The following is a 16,375-nucleotide window of genomic DNA, read 5'->3' as shown; positions in this document are numbered from 1 at the left end:
CATCCCACTGCAGCATCGCCGCACAGCCAGACTCAGAGCAAAGACAGCAATAGTCAAGGTAAATCTAATTAATCATGCATGCAACATGTCCACCAGGGCTAATTGCCCTACTTAACCTATCTCAAAAAGGTATTATTTCCTTAGTGGAGGACATGCGGCCGCATGAGAAAAAACCTGTCCAACCTACATTTCCGATCTCACTCAGAGGTACACACCTAGCCGCTCACTCTGCTCCTCCAATGAACTTCGCCTAACCGCCCCCCGCATCACCCAGTCCCATGCACACCTCCATTACTGTGCACCCATGCTAGGCATTTGTGTTAACCTAACTTGCCTAATCTCCATGCTCCCCTCCAGTGACTGACTAAGCATTACCTTGTACTCATACTGTGCTGTGTGATCTGGTTTTCTTGTATTCCTGTATTGTCATATTGCTGTATGTCACCCCTAAATATTGTCTGTAGCCTAAACTAATGTCCAGCGCTGCCTAATATGTTGGCGCTTTATAAATACAATTAATAAATAACACTCAGCCACCCTCACTATGATTTGATGGGACTCAGGAGAGCTTGGCAAAGCCTAACTGGCCACCTTCCCTCCTTCATCCGGGAACATAAACATCGTCTGTATACTGAGGGACAGCCGGCTTTTGTTGGTAGAAATGAGCGGGTTATTTGCATATTATCGAGGTGCCTGCAACATTTCACTGGAAACTAATGACAGAAGACGGGTACCACTACACATCACCCCCCCCCCCCCCCAGCAAAGCTTTTCTGGGGACCCCTCCCATTTACACGCCCTTTCCCCTCCACACATGGTAACCCCCATGGCCAGGGGTGCATAGAACAAGGCTGGCCAACCCAACCATCTCTCCATAACCCTGCGATTATTATGATTCCCTCCGCCTACAATAAGTGTGGTCACCACACCTGCTCAGGGAGGGGGCGCCTGTATGGGAGGGAGGGTAAATAGTTAAGACCCCCCCATGACCTTGGGCTGCCCTGCAGGTGTACAAAAAAAAACCCACAGCACCATGGACGGTCATTGCATGTGTTTTCCCAATGCGGCAAAAAAATGTTTTTAAAAACTTTTTTTTTACAAGTGTGACCCCTGCCTTAGATTTTTTATGGCAGATACAGCTGGCTGGGCTCCTGAATTCCAGGAGGGAGCAAAACTTTCCTGTTACCTATAAATGTCTGACATTGCTCTCCAGAGATTTGCATCATCTCCAATGAAGACATCAGAAGCGATGAACAACTTTGGACTGGATTCAAATATGTTTCTGCTGTTTCCGATGTTAGCCCTGTTATGTTCAGTAACCACAGATGCAGAATAACTGGAACACACATTAAAACATAACTGAATGTGGTGTAAGGCCTGGGGCCCACTAGCAGCCTTTTTTAAGCGCTTTTGATTTGAAAAGGGCTTGCTAATGAACTGATCATGTTGCTGTGGGTGCTCCAGGGTGCCAGCGTGGGTGGGCGTGATGGTGTGGTGGGCGGGGAGTGGAGCAGGAGCTCCGCAAGGACGGAGATCTAAGGCCCCATTCACACTTGAAAGTGCAAAATGCCGGCGTTTTGCAGGATTGATTTTTCTGCGATTTAACGCGGAAAAATCACTGGACACTGCAGTGATTTTTCCTTGATCGCATTTAGCGCTTCTATAGCACTGAAACGTGATCGCCGGGAAATCGCCTGAAAATGGTGCAGGCTAAGCGTTTGGCTATTTGCGTTAATTGCTGGCAAAACGCTCTAGTGTGAATGGGGCCTAAGGCCAGAAACCCACTAGGAGCGATTTCTAATCACTAGTGATTTGAAAAGCTCTTGCTAATGCAATGCTGTGGGGGAGTGTTATAAAATCACATCGCTCTAGTGGGATCACACCCATAAGCATTACATTAGCAAGAGTTCAAATCGCAAAACGCTCAGAAAAGTGCTCCTGGTTGGTTCCTGGTCTAAGTATAGCTAGAGCAAAAGCATCTTTTAGGGCTCGTTCACACTAGAGGCGCTTTTTCAATTTTTTGAAGCGCTGGCAAGTGTTCAAAATCGCCCTGAAAGAGCTTACACCATGCTTTCCTATGCGCTAGTTCAGATTGGGGCGTTCCGATCAGAAAAACGCTGCATGGACCATTATGGACGATTTTGCGATAGTGGGAGGTATAGGAAAAAAGCACTTTTGCCAGGGATTTTGTGGGCATTTTTTTCCCTGACAATTTAAATGTGAAGTTTTTCCGGGTTAGCTGGCACTTCCTGTTTATAGAGAATATTAAAGCGGACCCAAATCAAACATTTTTTTAATTCAAAATATTTAGTTGCACCACTCTGACACATACAAAGATAAATAAACACTCCTTCAAGCCTATGATCTTTTCAGTGCCTGCTTTTCACCCTTCTCTTTTCATAACTAGGGTTATACAGGTGGCAGCCATTAGCAATTCCTCCTTTGCCAGACACCTCCTACTCCACCAGTCTGACGGATTCTGTCCCGGCAATTTGAAAGGAAGGGAGGGGTTCCCCCAATAAATGTAAAATATTTTATATTTGTCATCATGCAGCTGAAAAAAAGGCTGCTACTTATTATTATAATTTAAAAAATAGATTTTATTTCTGAAATCTTGTATTCTTAATTTGGGTCCACTTTAAGGCCTCTTTTCCATGGACTGTTGATAGGCAGTGAAATGCCTCTCAAACTCTCACAACTGCTCACTGCTGCCTGGTAACTGCTTGCTGAGCACACAGCTCAACAGTCCGTGGAAAAGAGGCCTAATGTAGCTAACAACACCACCAACTCTTCTGCCATGACGAACTCCTCACTACAAACCCACAATGCTTTGCAGGTACCACTCTCACTATGTATCCCGGGTGTAGGACTGCTTAATTAATTAATGATCTTTTTTTTCTCATATTTAAAGGGAAGGTTCAGGGAGGTTGGAGGAAAAATAAAAATCAATTTCCACTTACCTGGGGCTTCCTCCAGCCCGTGGCAGGCAGGAGGTGCCCTCGCCGCCGCTCCGCAGGCTCCCGGTGGTCTCCGGTGGCCGACCCGACCTGGCCAGGCCGGCTGCCAGGTCGGGCTCTTCTGCGCTCCAAGTCCTGGTACTTCTGCGTCCCACGCCGGCGCTCTGACGTCATCGGACGTCCTCCAGGCTCTACTGCGCAGGCGCAGAACTACTGTGCATGCGCAGTACAGCCCGGCGGACGTCCGATGACGTCAGAGCGCCGGCGTGGGACGCAGAAGTACCAGGACTTGGAGCGCAGAAGATCCCGACCTGGCAGCCGGACTGGCCAGGTCGGGTCGGCCACCGGAGACCACCGGGAGCCTGCGGAGCGGCGGCGAGGGCACCTCCTGCCTGCCACGGGCTGGAGGAAGCCCCAGGTAAGTGGAAATTGATTTTTATTTTTCCTCCACCCTCCCTAAACCTTTCCTTTAAGCCCTTTTCGCTTTAAAAATAAGGCGTAGGACACAATGGCGTAGCAATAGGGGTTGCAGAGGTAGCCACCGCATCGGGGTCCTTGGGCAAGTGGGGCCCTTCCCCAACTGCGATTTCACGCGGAAAAATCACTGGACAGTGCAGCGATTTCTCCGCGATCATGTTTAGCGCTTCTATAGCACTGAAACGCGATTGCCAGGAAATTGCCTGAAAATGGTGCAGGCGACGCATTTGCGCTTCACGATTTTGGGCGATTTGCGGTAATAAGCGCAAATCGCCCAAGTAAGAATGGGCCCATAGGGTCTTATTACACAAGCGCTTTCAAAAGCATTAGCGTTTGAGCGTTTTGCAGAAATCACTGGCAAAACGCTCAGGTGTGAATGGGGCCTAAGTGTGTTCCCTGCCATAGAGAAAATGCCTGCGTCTCACTGCTTTGCGTCTGCCTGCGTCTCACTGCGTCTCAATGCCTGCGTCTCACTGTTTCTATCTGCATGGGGAAAACACATTCAAGTACGCACTAGCCAATTGTATAACATTGGTTCTCAGTTCTCAGTGTACCTGTGCAGAAAGCGAGGGGGGAGGGGGCCCCATCCAAAGTTTCGCAGGGGGGCCCCAGTGATTTCTAGTTACACTCCTGCTGGTAACTGCTTGTTTCTGCCTGGTAACTGCTCACTGCTGCCTGGTAACTGCTCACTGCTGCCTGGTAACTGCTCACTACTGCCAGGTAACTGCTCACTGCTGCCAGGTAACTGCTCACTGCTGCCAGGTAACTGCTCACTGCTGCCTGGTAACTGCTCACTGCTGCCAGGTAACTGCTCACTACTGCCAGGTAACTGCTCACTGCTGCCAGGTAACTGCTCACTGCTGCCTGGTAACTGCTTGCTGAGCACACAGCTCAACAGCCCATGGAAAAGAGGCCTAAGGGTTTGTTCACATCTCAGGCGTTTTTGGCCTTTTTTCAAGCGCAGGCGATTTTCAAAAGCACAGGTAAGCGCCGGGAGACACTAGAAAAAAATCACGCAAAAAAAGCGCAAAATGCTTGTGTTTGCGATTTTGATGTTAGATGTGAACAGAGCCTTAATGCAAAGTTTATGGTAAGGCCTCTTTTCTACGGACAGTTGATAGGCAGTGAAATGCCTCTCAAACTCTCACACCTGCTCACTGCTGCCTGGTAACTGCTCACTGCTGCCTGGTAACTGCTTGCTGAGCACACAGTTCACCTGTCCGTGGAAAAGAGGCCTACGTGTATGCAGTGTAAACCATTCAAATGCAGTTGCTGAGGAATATGATTGGTCCATTTTCAAGCTGCATCAGACCTCTTTTTCCACAGACTGTTGAGCTGTGTGCTCGGCAAGCAGTTACCAGGCAGCAGTGAGCAGTTACCAGGCAGCAGTGAGCAGTTACCAGGCAGCAGTGAGCAGTTACCAGGCAGCAGTGAGCAGTTACCAGGCAGCAGTGAGCAGTTACCAGGCAGCAGTGAGCAGTTGCCAGGCAGCAGTGAGCAGTTGCCAGGCAGCAGTGAGCAGTTGCCAGGCAGCAGTGAGCAGTTGCCAGGCAGCAGTGAGCAGTTGCCAGGCAGCAGTGAGCAGTTGCCAGGCAGCAGTGAGCTGTTACCAGGCTGCAGTGAGCAGTTGTGAGAGTTTGAGAGGCATTTCACAGCCTATAAACAGTCCATGGAAAGGAGGCCTTAATGCGCTTCTAATTACCATATGACCTGCATTGCCTCTGAATGATTTGCATCTCACTGACCATCCCTGCTATTGAATAATGAATATTAGCCCCACCCCCTTGGACATGGCATGCTCTGCTATTGAATAATAAATGTTAACCACACCCCACAGGCACAGCTCTGCATTGAATATTGATGTTGGCCACACCCCCTCAGGCGGGGCATGTAGTTTTCCCCTTTCCCATCACAAGGAGTTGGGATGTTTGAGCTGAGCACACTTTCAGTTCCCCTCTCAGCTGTAGCAGTGTGCACTACAAACCCCAGCAGACCCATCACTCTCCTACAGCCAGTCTGTGCTGACTTCCAGGATAGCTGAAAGGTGAGAGATGGAGCTACACTGATTAGTCTTTGGCATTATGCAGGTTTAAGGTGCATACACACATCCAATTGTGATTGGCCAATTTTACCAACTCTATGGGCTCTATTCTCAAGTTACCACATGAGTTAAATTAGGTAGTGATAAACACTGACCAAAATATCTCCATTTTCAAATTCACAAATTTTTTTTTTCTCCTTAAATTACCTCAGGTAAAAGTGTGGTAATTACCTCAAAATTTCTCCAATTTGAGATTCTCAATTGAAAAGTTGGTGTTAATTAAGGATTTTTTTTATCACCTACAAATGGTAGGTGATAATTATCACTTCTCTGCTGTTGGCCTTCAGGATGGAGCCTTTTGAGCTTTCTTTGCTCGAGTTTATATCAATGTTACTTAGAAGGCAGAAAAGACGAGTGTGTCTAATCTCAAGGCGCACTTTCACACCTCGTACAGTCTTTTAGATGATTTAATAGATGCCGAGGAGGAAATTCCTCTCTGCTCTAAAAGATGAGCAACAGCATAACCTTTAAAGAAAAACATTTCTTTGTTACAGCTGATGCAAAAAATCTCCAGTGTATGTACTTCCTGCTTTTATGGAAGCAGACATAGGGTTAACATTCTGTGTTTACACATTAGCTGCTCTGCTGAGGCAGCTAGCTGGCACAGCTGAGAGCTCAAATTACAGTTGTGATTGTTCACAGATGAGGGGGAATTAGACAGGCTAAATTATATACATACAGGGTGCATTTCTATATGTTTTCCTTCTGTCCTGTGCAAGAGTTGAGGTCCCACTCACTTCAGCCCGAGAGCAATTTTCACATATAGGCGCTGCTCCTATTCATTTGCCATTAACTTTATTACTCCTTATCACAACTAAATGATCTATATCTTGTTTTTTTCAGGACAAATTCGGCTTTTAGTGTGTGTTCATTTCGTTTAGTAATCACCTTATTTTCTATGCATTTTAAAGGGAAAATAAGGGAAAAAGATGAAAAAAAACAATCTATTTCTCCATTTACATCCATTATAGCTTTAAATTAAACAGTGCTGACTATAAGTTAAACCCACTAATTTTATTTGCTCATCCATCCTGGTTATTGCAACATTTAGATTATGTTCCTAGCACAATGTATGGAGAGAATATTGTATTTGGAAATAAAGTTGTCTTTTTTTTCTGCTTTGTGTTTTTTGCTTTCTCATTGTACACTGTCAATGATTACAAGGCCTTATTTTGAAAAATAATAATATACCCTTATGGCATACATATTTAAAAAGCCAGGTTCCTAAGGTAACAATATATGTTGTTTCTTTCATATTCTGTCACTTTGTTTTCATTTTACAAGTCTTTTATTTTGGTACAGAATATGCAAAAATGTAATTTCTTTTGATTCAGTTTGTGACTAAAAAAATACAGGAGACATGCGCCTCAACCCTAAAACTCTTTAAACTCTATTCTACTACTTATCACGGTTAAAATGATACCACATATGTCTCTTGTAGTGTTGCTAAAACTTTCCCAAGTTTGATCATAATTCTGAAAATGACTTTTTATATTTGATTGAGTTTGTCCCTACCTATTTTTCATGTGACGTGGTTCACAGGTTTTAGACACACCAAAATGGATTCCACAACTCGTCACGGTTAAAATGATACCACATGTGCCTCATTTAGTAGCAAACTGGTGGTGCACTGTCCACAAAAACACTGGACAAATATATTTGTCCAGTTAGGCTTAAGTGGTTAAATGTGACCGGCTTTCCTGGGTTGTCTCTGTGTAATGGGTGGCAAGTATATGGGCTGCCCTACAGTGGTCAAAAAAAGCTTTATTTCCGTACATATTACTGACAGTTTTATCACCTGTGTTACCGCACTTTTATCAAACATTTATCACACTTGGTACATTTTTAGTGAATGCTCACTATTTTCACTATTTTCACTATTTTTAGTGAATTATCACCGGAGGTAATTTTTCACCCAAAAAAGAGTTACCGCACATGGTTTTGTGCACTAACTCTCTTTTTTTTGGGTGAAAAATTACCGATTATTTTTTTTTTTTTTCCCCCACTAAATATTTACCGAGCGTGATAAATGTTTGATAAAACAGGTGCATACATACATCCAATTGTGATTTGCCAATTTTACCACCTCCATGTATTTCATACTTCATGGATGTGGTAAAAGTCGCCAATCAAAATTGGATATGTGTACAAAACTTTAGATGTAAATGAGTTCCTTTAAAAAGTTTCACATATAGAAGTATGGAAGCTGCCATCTGGCTGTATGCCCTTTATCACAACACAAGACATTTGTTGGCTCTCATGCTGATTAGTTTGCCACTCCCCCCCCCTCCCCCCAAGCCTGTACACAGGTATGTATGGATCAGGTCATCTCTGCGCCTGATCTGCACCTGACTTGGGCTCCCATATAGACCATAATGTTATTATGACTATGGCAGATCAGGGGACCCAGCAGGAAATTTCATAGGGAAATTCAGCTAATATGATTGGGTGGGCGACATCCTCCCGAACTGCTAGGTTTCCAATAGGTTGTAGTAAACTGGGGTGAGTGTCATATGTGGGACACACGTACACACACACACACATGTACACACACACACACGTACACACGTTAGATGGGATTCTGGGAAGGTGGCTGCAGCGGTGGGGAGAGCGGGCAAAGTAGTTAAAAACTCACGTTTCTTCCTCCGATGCTCACAGCTTCCATCTCTTTCCTGTCCCGGCATCTGTGTATTGCTAACAGCGCCCCCTGGGATGACGTGACCGCATGTCACCACAGGGGGTGCTGTTACCAATCAACAGATGCCGGGACAGGAAAGAGATGGAAGCTGTGAGCATCGGAGGAAGAAACGTGAGTTTTTAACTACTTTGCCCTCATCCCACCGCTGCAGAGTGCGGGGCCTGGGGCGATTGCCCCACTTGCCACCCCCAAAGACCGGCTCTGACACCCACACTATTCAGCCAATCACAATGATTTGTGCTGGTGAGGGTGCTGTGATTGGAGAACTGTTCCCTATAAGAACTCATGCTGAGGTGCCTTAAAGTAAACTAATATTGAAGGTTTTCTCAAGCAATAGCCAGAACCCAAATTGTCTCCCCGAGTTGCTACAAATGTTTCCCTGAAGTTTCAGGGGTATCAGCACCCAACTAACAATGATGGGATAACACATGCATGGTTTGTGTTCTTGGGACTTTGAGCTTCAGGTGACAGGTCAGGGCTGAGTTGTGTTTTTTTTTTTTTATGATTTTATCCGGAGTGATTGCATTCAAGCCAGTGAAGGGGCAAATCACGACTGCTCTGGAATTGCAACAGAAAATGCAGTGATTCAGACATAGTTTATCACTTAGCTTAAAGCCTGGTACACATTTTCAACTGATTGGCCAATCACTGACCAATTTTACCACCTCCATGTAGTAGGAGGGTCAACAAATATTGAATACTATGAGCAGATTGTGTAGTTAAAGAGACTCTGAAGCGAGAATAAATCTCGCTTCAGAGCTCATAGTTAGCAGGGGCACGTGTGCCCCTGCTAAACCGCCGCAATAGCGCCGCTAAACGGGGGTCCCTTGACCCCCAAACCCCCCACTGCGACACTTGGTCGCAAACTTGGTCGCTCCTGGAGGCAGGGCTAACGGCTGCAGCCCTGCCGCCAGTCGCGTCTATCAGCGGCACATCGCCGCCTCTCCCCCGCCCCTCTCAGTGAAGGAAGACTGAGAGGGGCGGGGGAGAGGCGGAGATACGCGCTGACAGACTGGCGTGGGGCAGGGCTGCGGCGGTTAGCCCTGCCCCAACCAGGAAGCGCTCCCCCGCATTACGGAGGGGATTTGGGGGATCAGGGACCCCCGTTAAGCCACGGGATAGCGGCGGTTTAGCAGGGGCATCGATGAGGTCTGAAGCGAGATTTATTCTCGCTTCAGACTCTCTTTAAACCTGCATACTACATAGTGGTGGTAAAAATGGTCAGTAATTCACCAATCATAATTAACAGTATACCAGACCTTAGTGTTTACATGCATCCAATTTTGATTGGCCAATTGGTAGCGGTGTGTGGGTAGTTAGCTCCAGGAATTTCGCTAGATAGATTTTTGCTATCAAGAATCATTTGTACTGCAAGTGTTGTACTAATCAATGAAGAGCAACACTAAAGGTAGGAAAAAAGGGCGCATGCAGCAAGTGGACTAAATGGGTGCAGCCATAGGTGCCAATACAAAATATTGGGATTTGGGCACCCGATATATAGCAGACACTGATACAGCACCCACTAAATATTAGGCATTGCGGGTGACCAAATCCCAATATTTTGTATTGCCACCTATGCCGGCGCCTATTTACTCCACTCGTAGCATGCGCTGAGAAGGATGTGCTGCTAGGAGAGGGATGGGAGCTCCATTGGGGTGCCGGGTGGGCACAGGCTGCACCAAACCGCTGGGCACAGGAGGGCTGCACATGCCTTCTGCGTGGAGGTTTCCCAGCACCTCTTCCACTGCTGCAGATGACATATCGTCTGCTGATCCCAGTGGACGCAGGTACCAGGGCAGTGGTGTGGGTGCACCAGCTAGATGTTGGGTGGGAGGGTATAAACTGCATTACTGGGCACCCTTTTTTCCGCACGCCCTTTGTGCATATACCCCATCATGGATACCTCGCCACTGCTCCTGTTCTTCCCCATCAAACAGAGATTTTTCAGCATGTCTTGTGAGACTTTGGCTTGATAACCTGCACTAAATTGATTAAAGGTCAGTCAACTGTCAGATTGGACCAGAAAAATCAATGCATTCATGGCCAGTTTTATCTCAGCAGTGTTTGTACAGATTGAGCAATACACTGACTCTGCCCCACCCTCATGGTGAGTCACAGTCTGCTGCTTCCTGACTATTAGTTACTTTCATTTCTCTTTCCCGCTCTCAGCCATGGCCTTTGCTGATGTGAGGAAGGAGCTGCTGGACTGTTCCATCTGTCTGAACACTTATATAGATCCTGTAATACTGAGATGTGGCCACAACTTCTGCCAGGGCTGTATTGATCATGTGCTGGATAAACAGGAGGAATCTGGACGTTACTCCTGCCCAGAATGCAGAGCAGTGTGTGTGTGGAGCGCCCTGTCCTGGTCAGGAACATAACTCTGTGTAACATTGTGGAGAGTTTCCAGCCTGCTCAGCCACATCAGGAGGAGAGTGGAGTCTTCTGTACTTATTGCGTGGATTTTCCTGTACCTGCTGCTAAGACTTGTCTGCACTGTGAGGTTTCCCTGTGTGATAAACACCTGAGAGTCCACAGCAAGTCACCAGAGCACATCATCACTGACCCCACCACTTCCCTGGGGAGCAGGAAATGCTCTGTGCATAAGAAGATCCTGGAGTATTACTGCACTGAGGGCAATGCCTGTATCTGTGTGTCCTGCAGGCTGGATGGAGAACATCAGGGACACAAGGTGGAGAAGCTGGAGGAGGCCTCTGAAAAGAAGAGAAAGAAGCTGGGAAATGATCTGCGGGACCTGACCACAAAGAGAGTGAAGGTTGAGAAAAGAGTCCAGGAGCTGCAGGAACGCATGAGAAGCGCACATGGAAAATCAGCAGATGTGAAAGCGAGAGTGACTGCCCTGATCAGAGACCTGAGGAGACAGCTGGAAGACCTGGAGAAGAAAGTCCTGGCTGAGGTCTCCAGGCAGGAAGAGCAGATGTCACTTTCTATTTCTCATTCTATCCAACAACTTGAAATAAAAAAAGAGAAGCTGTCTGGGAAGATGGGTGACATTGAGAAGTTGTGTAACATGTCTGACCCACTGACTGTCCTACAGGAGCCAGACACAGGTGACTTGTGTGACACTGAGGAGGGGGGTAATGGGGACAAAGGACACAAATGTCTCCAGGATGCAGGGGATCTGGATGTGGCTCTGATCTCACAGACATTACATACATTGTCTGACATAATAACTGAGGTAAATGGAGGGATTTATACAACATACATATCACTGGATGTAAACACAGCTCAGGATAAATTAAATATATCAGATGACAGGAAAACTGCAACTTATGTAGGAGTAAATCAGAACCGCCCAGTAAGACCAGAGAGATTTCAGAATTATTTAAATGTAATCAGCAGGCAGAGTTTCTCCTCAGGGCAGCATTGCTGGGAAGCTGAGTGCAGTGAAACAGGGGAGTGGGAAATTGGAATGTGTTATCCCAGTATAGAGAGGAAAGGTGATCTGTCACATATAGGTAATAACAACAAGTCCTGGTGTTTGCGGAGACACAATCAGTGTGCAGTGATTTACGACAGTGAAGTGATCCAGATTCCTCACAGCATCTCCAGTAACAGAGTCAGGGTGTGTCTGGATTATGAGGCGGGGCAGCTGTCCTTTTATGAGCTGTGTGACCCAATCAGACGCTTACACACCTTCACTGCCACCTTCACTGAGCCCCTCCATGCTGTGCTATGTGTGTATAACATAGAGGGTAACTGGGTGAAGATTCTGCCCTATAAGTAGCTATGAAATGTAACAATATAACTTACTGGCCAGAGTAATACATTTTCTGAGTACATAGTCTGTAGTGACAAGTGGATGAAGTTGATATATAAATATTAGAACAACAATATTGTTGGGTTGTTCTTGTGTGTTTTACCGGTCATTGAAAACGTTATTATGGGACGAATGTGACGCAAGAGGAACATACAGGCTAGAATCATCACTTTTTTTAAAGGTACCCTGAGCAGAGTCCTTAAATCAAAATCTGGATTTACCTGGGGCTTCCTACAGCCCCCCCCCCCCAACCCCCCATAGCCACATGAGGTCCCTCGGCATCCTCCGGGTCCCCTCTGTGGTACCTCCTCATGGGCTCCTAGCGGCTTTCTGCATTTTTGTACGGAAGCCGGTGTGTCACATGACCCGATGTGGTTCCGCTGACACTCCGGCTTCCCCAGTGCAAGCCGCTCATAGCCCGTGGGGAGGTAGAGGAAGGCTGCTACACTTCGCTGGAGCTCAGTAAGTATCTAAGGGGGGGAGGTTTGCACTACATCGGCTGGTCGCTCAAGCCACCAGCAAGCACAGGTATCTGGAATCAGGCGAATCCCCTCCAGTGCCGGATACTGGGGACTGTGCTGTACTTCCCTATGAGAGAGAGAGGGATCTGCATCCTGTAGTGCAGGGGTGCCCACACTTTTTCGGCTCGCGAGCTACTTTTAAAACCTCTGCGGCCATGAGATCTACCCCCCCCATATGCATAGACAGTCACAGTATTCTAGCCCCCCCCCCCCCCCCCATCAAGCCTAGTGAATACATTACAAAAGCCTCCGCCCCTTCACAGTATAACGAATCCCCCCCCCCCCCCCTTCCTATCCTGGCAGTTAGGCAGTCCACAATTCTTCTCCCCCTTCAGACATACAAGCATAGCAAATAGCTTCAGAATGCTGCTGAAGCTATTTGCCCACATTACACTACCTCACATGTCCTGCAGCCAGGGGGGAGAAGACGCTGCGCACGCAGTCAGCCTGGAAGAGACGCACGGCTCACAAGCAGCCTGGAGGGGAGGAGACCTGTCTTCTCATTGGCACCTCTAGCCGCGCCTCCCCTTTAGCCACACCTCTCCCCTCTTCTCCCTGATGCGAGCGGCAGCAAAATCTGACAGCCGCGGCTGCGCGGCTTCAGATTTTGACAGGACGCGGCCAGGCGGCCGCGATCTACTCATCAGGCGGTCGCGATCGACCTATTGGGCACCCCTGCTGTAAAGCCTTCTCTGTCCCCTCTCCTCTTGTTCCAGCACTGTCACTCTTGATGCATGTATTCCACCAACCGGTTAAATACACCTTTGGAGACCCTTGAAAGGCTTTGAGAACGCTTGTGTCCCCAAGTGCTCCCGGTAGGTGGGCAGCTCTGTACTGCAATGTGGTGAATTTAAAGGGAACCTAAACTGAGAGGGATGTGGATGTTTCCTTTTAAACGATACCAGTTGCCTGGCAGTCCTACTGATATCTTTGGCTGCAGTAGTGGCTGAATCACACACCTGAAACAAGCATGCAGGTAATCCAGTCTGACTTCAGTCAGAGCACCTGATCGGCATGCTTGTTGAGGGGCTGTGGCTAAAAGTATTAGAGACACAGGATCAGCAGGAGAGTCAGGCAACTGGTATTATTTTAAAAGGAAAAATCCTTAACCTTCTCAGTTTAGGTTCCCTTTAAAGGACTTACGAGGCCTGATTTTTTAAAAAATAAACAAAAAAAGTTAGATACCTGTGTGTTTTTGTAAGGCACGGAGGACGCCGTCCGCGCCCTCCGTGCCGTTCCGCTGGGTCCCCGCTGCTGAATATCCCCCCGAACGACCCCCGACCGCACGGCCCGGGTCGGGCTCTCCAGCCTTCGGAGCTGGCCGCGGCTGCGCAGTCCGCATAGCCGTGAGTGCGGCTGCGCAGCTCTAAGGCCAACCCCCCGATCCATGCTACTGTTACGTGGATCGGGGGGTTGGCCTTAGAGCTGCGCAGCCGCACTCGCGGCTATGCGGACTGCCCAGCCGCGGCCAGCTCCGGCGGCCATCTTGGTGAAGGCTGGAGAGCCCGACCCGGGGCGTGCGGTCGGGGGTAGTTCGGGGGGATATTCAGCAGCGGGGACCCGGCGGAACGGCACGGAGGGCGCGGACGGCGTCCTCCATGCCTTACAAAAACACACAGGTATCTAACTTTTTTGTTTATTTTTTAAAAATCAGGCCTCGTAAGTCCTTTAAGCAGGAGACAGCGCTGGAAGGAGGGGACCGAGAGAGGGAAGGGAAGGATATGATATCCAGAGCCTACTTCCTCTGTATGTAATTATCTGAGTTTTTTATTTCTAGCTTCAGTTTTGCTTTAAAGTGAAACTCTTCCTTAGTTGAGACATAACCATACTTCTATTACAGCTCTACACTTTGCTAGGATTATTGGAAAACCTAATTTCACACTACTTGCCTTTCATAACTGCAGATGCCCAGCTGGCTCACAGAGGGGGACATCTATCAGTATAAATACTAGTGATGTAGCCAACTTCAAATTTAATGCGGCTGTTCTCAGTGGGCTCCATAGACTCAGAGACACTGAAGCGAATACATTTTGCTACTTTTACCTTGTAATTCGCTTCAGTAGTCTCAGCAGGAGTAAACCGCCACATCCCCGTGGCAAAACAAGGGCTTTAGACCCCTTAAATCCCTAAAGGGCTAATCCGGGCAGCGATTCCTGAAAGAGGCAGAGCTTTCAGCTGCAGCTCTGCCTCTTCTGATGTCAATCGCCCCGGATCACCACCTCTCCCCGCCCCTCTCACTCTTCCTTCAAAGAAGGGCGGGGAGAGGCGGAGATCCGCACGGTGATCGATGTCAGGAGAGGCAGAGCTGCAGCTGAAAGCTCTGCCTCTCAGGGCAGCACAATCCATGACCAAGTTGGTCGTAGATGTTTGCCCTGGGATTTGGGGGGTCTAATCCCCTCGTTTTGTGGCGGGGATACAGCGGTTTACTCCTGCTGAAACTACTGAAGCAAATTACAAGGTAAAAGTGGCAAAATGTATTCGCTTCAGTGTCTCTTTAAATGGCAGGCGAACGGGCGATGACTTTAGCGGTTAATAGCAAAGCCTCCTTATGTGCTAGAAACACCAAATTTGCAGGGTATGTGGAGGACGACAGTGGGTACAAGTGGAAATGTCATTTTCGTCCTCCACATACCCAGGGGCATACCTATAAATCCCCGGGCCCCCCCTGCAAAAAAAAAAATTTAACAAAAAAAATTGTGTTAAATGTGAACGGTGAACTGCACATACTTGCCAGGAACTGTCAGCCGTTGAACTGTTCGGGCCATCTTTAATAAATACCCCCAGTGTATTGTGAAGACATTTACAGCGCCAATGAGATGCTTCTGCCACTGATGTGGGGCAGACACGCCCTGGTTTGGGACATGAGTGGGCATTTTGTGTAGTGTTGGGCTCCTGGTGATCCAAGACAATTTTTTTTTTTTTACATGAGTAACATAAACAGAAATAAGATGTTATATAGGGGACAATCCTCAAAACATTCTCACCTGTTTTCGCTTTATGTATGTTACATTTTTGTTACATTTGTTACATTTTTTTTTTACCTGGGATAAGAAAAAATTATACATACCTGGGGCCTCCTTCAGGCTCTTCCGTTCCTGGCCATCCTTCCAGGATGCCTGGATCCTCCGTTTGGCAGCCCAGTGATTCGGCCAGGCAGTGAAGGCACAGTCTGGCCACACGCGCTCCCCCACCACGCTCCCGTCGCCTACTACACAGAGGCAGATTGCTCCCGGCGACGAGCGTGATGGAGGGCATGCGTGTGGCTGTGCCTCGCATGTGCAGTTACCCTCCGCCCAGCAAAATTATCAGCCTGCCTAGCGGAGGATCCAGGTGGCCTGGGAGGACAGCGACGGACTCAAGAGCCTGAAGGAGGCTGGAGAAAGACCCAGTTATGTATTTTTTATTTTTTCATTTCAGGTTTACTTTAAGCTCCCAAAGGGCAAACAAAATATATAATTAAGGCAAGAAAAGTAATAATGCATTTAAGTTCATCAGGATCAACTTACTTTGACTGATTTATTTTGCTTGTAATGTGCTGAAAGGTTATTTTTATTAATTAGGTGAAAAATAAGTAATGAGAGATAATTTATGAGAAGTTTTGTTAATTGAATTTGCTATGGGGCACGTCTTCTTTCTGTACAACGGCCAGAGGAGCAGCGAAAAGTGGGAGGTTTATTAATGAGGAACGTTTGTGAAAATAAATTAATGAATAAAATTGCTTATTTTTTTACTTACTGAGCGATCTGAAAACAGTAGAGAATGCAGTCAATTCCGTATATCTAATCAGCATAGATAGAACATCAGTAGGAGGGTGGGGCTACATTCAATATACAACAAATA

General features: G+C 47.3%; 1 pseudogene; it reads left to right on the top strand.

Moving 5' to 3' along the window:
- The first annotated feature begins 4,345 nt into the window (after positions 1–4,345).
- LOC137561742 (E3 ubiquitin/ISG15 ligase TRIM25-like) lies at positions 4,346–12,053 on the top strand (annotated as a pseudogene).
- The last annotated feature ends 4,322 nt before the right edge of the window (positions 12,054–16,375 follow it).

The sequence above is a fragment of the Hyperolius riggenbachi genome, chromosome 3, assembly GCF_040937935.1.
Source record: "Hyperolius riggenbachi isolate aHypRig1 chromosome 3, aHypRig1.pri, whole genome shotgun sequence".
Lineage (NCBI taxonomy): Eukaryota > Metazoa > Chordata > Amphibia > Anura > Hyperoliidae > Hyperolius > Hyperolius riggenbachi.
Note: the sequence above shows the minus strand (reverse complement) of the source record. Positions and strands in the feature narration are given on the sequence as shown.